The sequence below is a fragment of the Rhagoletis pomonella genome, unplaced genomic scaffold, assembly GCF_013731165.1.
Source record: "Rhagoletis pomonella isolate Grant_MI unplaced genomic scaffold, Rhpom_1.0 Rhpom_scaffold_00012, whole genome shotgun sequence".
Taxonomy (NCBI): Eukaryota; Metazoa; Arthropoda; class Insecta; order Diptera; family Tephritidae; genus Rhagoletis; species Rhagoletis pomonella.
This window is the reverse complement of record NW_023458566.1, coordinates 9,908,541-9,915,782: the sequence shown is the minus strand read 5'-3', so window position 1 is coordinate 9,915,782 and position 7,242 is coordinate 9,908,541. Positions and strand designations below refer to the sequence as shown.

The following is a 7,242-nucleotide window of genomic DNA, read 5'->3' as shown; positions in this document are numbered from 1 at the left end:
CGGCGCGGAGAACAATTAACGAGATAATGAGAAACTGACGAAACGAGTTGCTTACTTTTAACAGCTTTTTCACAGAAAACTAGTTTTCCCACGTAAGCTCCCTTTTCGTAGACCAGGTCACATATGTTTTTTTTCTTTGTATTGATTAAAATACGTTCCTAAAAATTTCATCGCAATCAGAGAGAAAAATATACCACTCATAAAAAATTTTCGATTTTGAGCCAAAACTCCCAAATGAGTGAAAAAAATAAAACGTCAAATTTCAACAAATTTTGGGGCCACGTGCATACGAAAATCAACGTTTTTGACCATTTTCTGTAATTTTTGTATATATTTTATATGAAAACTGTACTATATATTTATCAGATCGCAAAAATTGTATCGAATTCGGTCGGATTCCTAGCATCAAAAAACCGTCCAATACGAATTTTCAGAGCCACCAAAAATCGTAAAATTTCGCTCACAAACGAATTCCGCCTAAAAACCTGAACTTCAGGTAACTCTATTATATTTATGGACCTAACCTCGGAATATGACCAAAACCACTGCGTACCCAAATTGACTTTACTAGGTAGGTCGTCGGCTTATAAACCAGAAATTTCATTTTCGTGCACAGGGCAATTAGCGTTTGTGCTGCTGAGTTAGGGGAACGTTCCAAAAGCTGCTTTCCTATCACTTCTTTTTAATAAAAGCAAGGTTTCACACGAAACAAAATTTTGACAATTCAGAATTTTTGTGAAAATATTTACAATATTTAGTATTTTAAAGACCAAGTAAATTGAAAAAAATCAAATCAGCTGCTCTACTGCCACTACCTATTCAATATGCCTTGGCATGAACATACAAATATCTCTTGCCTATAAAAATTTTATTTAAATAGGAACAAATAGCAAATTAAAAATTCATATTCCCAAATAGTAAAAAAGTGATAATGAGATTTTTTTCAATTCAAATTTTTTTATTGTTTAAACCTTTTTTTATAATTTTTATTACGCGCGAATACCGCAATAAATATTATAGCCGTAATTAGTAGAAAATCATCACTTTTATTTTAGACATTTGGATTTTAATTATGACTCGCTCATATTTCAAAGCTTAATAAATCACTGGATATTATTAACTTTTTATGCAAAATTAAACACACAGTACATACATATGTAACTAATTAATGCTGTGCATAAATATTTTTTCAGGTTTTGCACAACATTGTACAAGAGTAAAAGTATGTTTTGCGCATAAAAAAAAATTGAAAAATAAAAAAATATATTAAATTGTTCATTAAAATATTTTTAAAAACATATGTATGTCTATAGTTACATATATGTATGCATTGCGATGTGTGTTTGTTAATTCAATGATTACATCTTTAATTTACTTAATTTTAATAACGGTCTTGTTTTTCAAGCAATGCACAATTATTATTACACTGATTATTAATTGCGGTTTTTTGTTCAACATTTTTTTTATCATATTTTGCAGGCATGGTAATGAAATTTTCTTTTAATTGCATTTTTCATGCTTTTTTAGTATTCTTTTTTTTTCATTGTAAATTCATCAAAATTAGATGAGAAACATTTATTATTACTTTACAGTGTATAATCTTAGCAAAATCTACGCTTAAAACTAGAATTAACATTTGTTGTTGTTGTTGTTAGCAGCTTGATGGCGCAGGATAGCGGACGCGTATGAAAGCAATTGTTGCTGGATTGTCGTAATTTGTTCTTTTTTTACTCTTCTTTTTTTTTGTAAATATTCAATGACAAGGTGCGCTGATTGCTGCATAACATTTTGTGATACTGAAACCTTTGCCGGTGACTTTTGCCAGAACTCGCTGCTATTCACCAAACACCAAAAATTACGAAACAGTGGCTGTGGTTGCTGCAGTTGATTTTTTTTCGACCGATTTTATATTTAAAATTTTTGTAATTTTTTTTTTTTTTTGGGGTTTTAGTAAGTCAAAAGTTGTTTATTACATTTAATATTTATCTCATTTAATACAAAAAATGTTTTAAATTAAAAATTACATTTGTAAACACTCAGTTAAAATTATTTAAAATAACTTGTTTAAACAAATACATTAAACATGCATACATACATACTAGTATGTACGTATCTGCATATGTATTTCAAAGCGCATTAATTAAATTTAAAATCTAAATTGTCCCAATTTCCCTCGCTCATTGTGGTACACACGTAGCGGCGAGTAATTCGAGTTGCCATTTAGCGCTGCGCCAGCGCTGGTGCTACCCTGTCCGGTGCTGCCGGCTCCATTGCTCCAGTGCCATTACTGAAATTCTGCGATGCCGAGCCTGAAATCAACTCTTCAATATGCTGTGATTTGGCAGCGCAACCTGGCGCCAAAAGCAAATTTTAAATGATGAAGTAAACGAGCGCAATAATGCAAGCGGCAATTGCCAACCATTGATGTATGACCTGTGCCTCCGATTGGGGCACCTTGTCGTCACGCGCCAATCCAATGACGGCACCCAAGCCCTTGCCTGCAAGGAAGAGTAGAAAAATGTAAGTTTAAAATTTGAGATATGAATAAGTAAAAGTTGAGCGGAGTGTATGCGGACAGAGAGCGACAATTTCCACAATGGTTGCCGCAAATCATTTTGTTGATTGAATATTGATGCCTTAAGGACTGGCTACCCCCTAGGTACATGGCTACTAAATATAAAGTTTTGATTATAAAATCTAATTTGTTTCACCCAAATACCACCAAAGTCTGCCAAATTATCACTAAAATAATTTCTAATAGCATGCATTAGGGATGTCCCTACTTGAATTATTTTTTTTTCACTGCTCAAACCTTCGTATCGCTCAAAAAAAGGAAAATTTTAATAAAATGCGAAAAAAATTTCTCTACAAAATAAAAAAAAAATTTATTTGTAATTTGATTCTTCCAACAAACAAAAAAAAATTGTGATTTTTCAACTAAAAATACTTCTTTTATGTCACGCAAGCACGATTTTCGAGTTCTTTCCAATCTGCGCATGCTCATGAGATGTTACAGATTATTTGATTTCTGAAACCATCAAATACACAAATCGTCGAATTTGCAAATGTCTTGACGTCGCATACAATGGGTTCGAAGGTAATTAGGTCGCTCACGAGTAGCCACGAGAAAGATCCTTAACCGCCTTTTTAGGATCGGAACCATTTTGTGGTCTAACTTGGTCCTCTCCGAGAACTCTCTTACACTCTAAGCAAAGTACGTACTGGCGATTGGTGGGGAGCCATAGACAGGCCAATCTCTTCGCCTACCCTTTTAACAGTTCGGGTATTCTTCAATTAAATATACATTACAACAGGCTACTCTCTGGATACCTAACAGAGAGATCACAACCAACTACGATTGCATAGGTACCGTATCGCAGAACCTGAATGCCCGCTCTGCATGGAGTAGAGGAAACTTCCGAACACATTTTTTGTGACTGCCAAACCATGGCTGGACAAAGATTACTTCATTTTAAAGCTCCTTGTAAATTTTTCCACAAAGGCCCTTTCAGGATTCATTAAGGAAGTCGAGTGTTTACTGGGTTAGAGACTCTCTCCGATACAAAATACCTCTCAGGTCGCAGTGTCTCTTGTTCTTATATAACCTTGCTGGAGTGCCAGTACTTGAATAGCTAGACATCTGGGTTGAACTTCACCGAGTTGTAAAATATGAGAGCAAGGGTGCTTATTATGGAATGGTTTACCCTAGTGGAGCCAGTTTCTCATTTTATTTAAAGGCATTCAACTGTGAAATTTAGTGTTACATGCAGACTTAATCTCTAAAAGGCAAGGTTATTTGTTAGCTGCATTAAGAACCAGGCACATCAGTATTGATAAAACTTAAGGTAGCTGGGAAATGCTTATCCACGAATGATTCGTATTCTACTAAAGAGTAGTTTGAAATGGTTTATTTTTCAATATTTATGTGCATGCTTATTAGAATTAAATTATTATAAGTGACTAATCGGAGGTATACAAAGAGCTAACATCAATTTTAAGCTTATGAAAAATGGGCAACCCTAATGCACATGCACGAAAGCATGCAATTCTAGGCCAGTCACAATTCTACTTTCATGAGAATGCAAATCTCATATCAAGAAGAAGCAACAGTGTTGCCTCTAAAACAGTGGTGGCCATGTCGATACCCGCGAGCAGGAGCTTTTCCAATGATAGCTTCACTTCGATAATTCAAAGCTTAATTTCCACATCAACAAAATTACATTAATATTGGCTCTTTACTAGCGCTCAACGTACAGCCATTGTGCAGGTTGCGGATCCGGGCTTTCGTTATTGAGTAGATGGATAAATGTTGGCCACCACTGGTCTGTCGTTAAAGCTGGCATTAAATTACTTTTATTCCAAATGCTGAATTAGAGGTACAACTGTGCTTCATGTAGCTCGCATGTATGTAAGTGTTTCACTATTTTGAGTAATAGAGTTGCCAAGTAGCCAGCTCGTAAGTAAAAAAAAAAAATCTATAGAAGGGATGCTCAAGAAATTTAAACGAAATTTTCTTCTATCAAAATTTGTTAAATCAGTTTGCTGTTCGCAAGAAAGATGCTTGTACACATGTATACATCTATTTCTTCGAGAACATTCATAAATACGGTAAAGTACTATTCTTTTTTAAGCGACAGAATGAAAAATATTTCATGAGATTTTTCTTGAGAGCTGAATATTAAGCTTACAAGGGGAAAATGTGTTTAGATAAAAAACAGTGTTGATTAAATATTACAGGCGGCCTACCACTCCGTAGGACCCGGTTTCGATCACAGTTGTGCCTTCGAAATATTTTGTGGAATTTACACTACGTACTTACTCCACTGGGTATAAAAAAATTAAAAGTAAATAAAATGATATAGTTAATGAAATTTTCTAGAAAGTTTTTCAATATTTTCAGTTTTCAGAGTGATTTTTTCTCAAAAATTATAAAATACTAATTTATGGTCAGCCAAAGTTAAAAAGTTTAGCAAAGAGAATTTCCCAAAAAAAAAAAACGCTTACAATTTTTCTCTCAATACACTACGAAGAATCACTTTTCGGGAAACCACCAGTTTCACTTCCTTACACTTCCATCCAAACCATCTGGCAACTCTGCCAGCACTTACGCTCCTTACCAAAACACTAATCCAACCACTTAGTTACTTACCAATGCCGAAGAAGGCCAGCACAGCCACTGCCTGTCCGGTCGCTGTCAACTTCCTGGGCATCGCATGTCGCATATACAGTATAATCGTAATCCACACAACTCCGATGACGACCGGCTCGATAGCCTCCATGACAACGGTCAGCCACTGGGTGCCATCGCTGCTCAGCGCAGTGAAGCGTATGATGAAAACCGCAAAGCCGCCGATAAAGATATTTGAATGTCCACAACATTCGATGAATTTGTCGACATTGAAGAACAGCACCAACAGCAAAATCAACCCAGAATAGGTTACCGCATACGTATAGCTGAATGTCCAAATGAGAAAACTGTGAATGCAGCTCCAGAATGTGCCGAATAGTATGGCGACAAATGTAAGCACGAATATTTCAGGGCTATAGCGACGTATTGCCGACATGGGATAGACGAGCATGCCGGTCTTTGTGTGCCACCCCACCACTCCGGCGGGCTAAGCGGCATTTGTGAGGCAAACAGCAGCACTAATGCACCGATGAGCAGACACACAATGACAAGTATTAGTGCCACCAGTGCGGCGTCGTATTTCGAGTCACTCGAAAAGGCAAACAAATCGATGGGCGAGAAGAGCGGTACATAACCGATCGCACCCCAGACATACTGACGGCATACCTTACCGCGTCCCTCCGATGTCTCGCGCACTGCAATTACGATGGCGGTGTTGAGCAGCGTCAATGCGGCCATCACGAAAATGTCGCCCAACAGGCGGATGGCAGTGTAGCCGCCCAATGTGCCATCCAAGTCGCCAGTAATCTACGGATATGTGCGGGAATTCGTATGAAAGATAGCGAGAGAGAGAGAGAGAGATGGAAGAGAGAGAGTTGGAGGTATGATTAAATATGTGACATGTTGCAGACACATAAATGGGGTGTAAGCACAATGGCGCAGGGCGGTGCAAATTGCTTACTTTAATGCATTCACTATCGGCCAGTACACTGCCTTTGCTGTCGTAAGGATCAATCACTTGACATTCAGTCATCGGTTTGCAAGTGCTGCCATTCTTCAGCCCAATCATGTACTCAACCTGAGCGGTGGGTATGTTACATTGGAAGCCATCTGAAATAAGATAAACATTGAAGGTGAATGAGTGGCAGTGTTGGTGGCTTAGTTAATGTACGAATATTGCCAAAATTTTGCAGCGGCTGTACGAAGGTGTATGAGTTTGTACGTGGTGTGTGTGTGTGTGTGTGTTTGCCTGTTGGTGTTCATACTTGCAAATTGCTTGCCATTATACACCTTCGTAAATACATATGCCGGACCAGGGATGGGCGTTTTTGAATGAATTATTATTCAAATAAAAAATAAATTTTTATTCATCATTCTAACAATTTCGAATGACGAATAAATTTTCTTTATTCAAGCACTTTCGAATGATGAATCAATTTTTATTCATTATTCTAATAAGTTCAAATAAAGAATACATTTTTATTCATCATTCAAGTAATTTCGAGTGCTTGAATGAAGAATAAAAATTTATTCTTTACTTCAAATTACTTGAATGATGAATAAAAATTTATTCATCATTCGCAAGCGCTTGAATGAAGAATAAAAATTTATTCGTCATTCAAAATTGTTGGAATGATGAATGAAAGCTTATTCTTATTTTTTTTTTTATTCAATTATTCATTTTCCTGATTACGCCCATCCCTGATTCAGCACCAACTACAGCCACCGAAAGCTGTTACCTGTATAAAACATATATGTATGTATGTATTCAAACAAGCCACTAAATACATATATTATTACCAAATACCTGCTTTAACATGTAATTAGAACACAAACATTCAACGAAAGTGTTCGGTATGGATGATGTAAGTACTATGTACAATTTGTATGCACACTGTTGCATTACCAACAATATTTGCATGTGTGTGTGTGAGTGTGTAACTAAACATGGGTGCAATATAAAGCAAATGTGGTAAAGTGTAAACGACATAGGATGAGTAACCGCCACATAAAAACTGATATGTATGTTAGCACATACTTGCATACATACATAAATATGTATGTATATATAAGTAAGCTCATAGAAGCCTAGTACGTATGTACATAGGTACTAT

General features: G+C 36.2%; 1 pseudogene; it reads right to left on the bottom strand.

Annotated features, from left to right (window-relative positions):
- Positions 1-2,030: 2,030 nt before the first annotated feature.
- LOC118747834 lies at positions 2,031-6,285 on the bottom strand (annotated as a pseudogene).
- Positions 6,286-7,242: the final 957 nt, after the last annotated feature.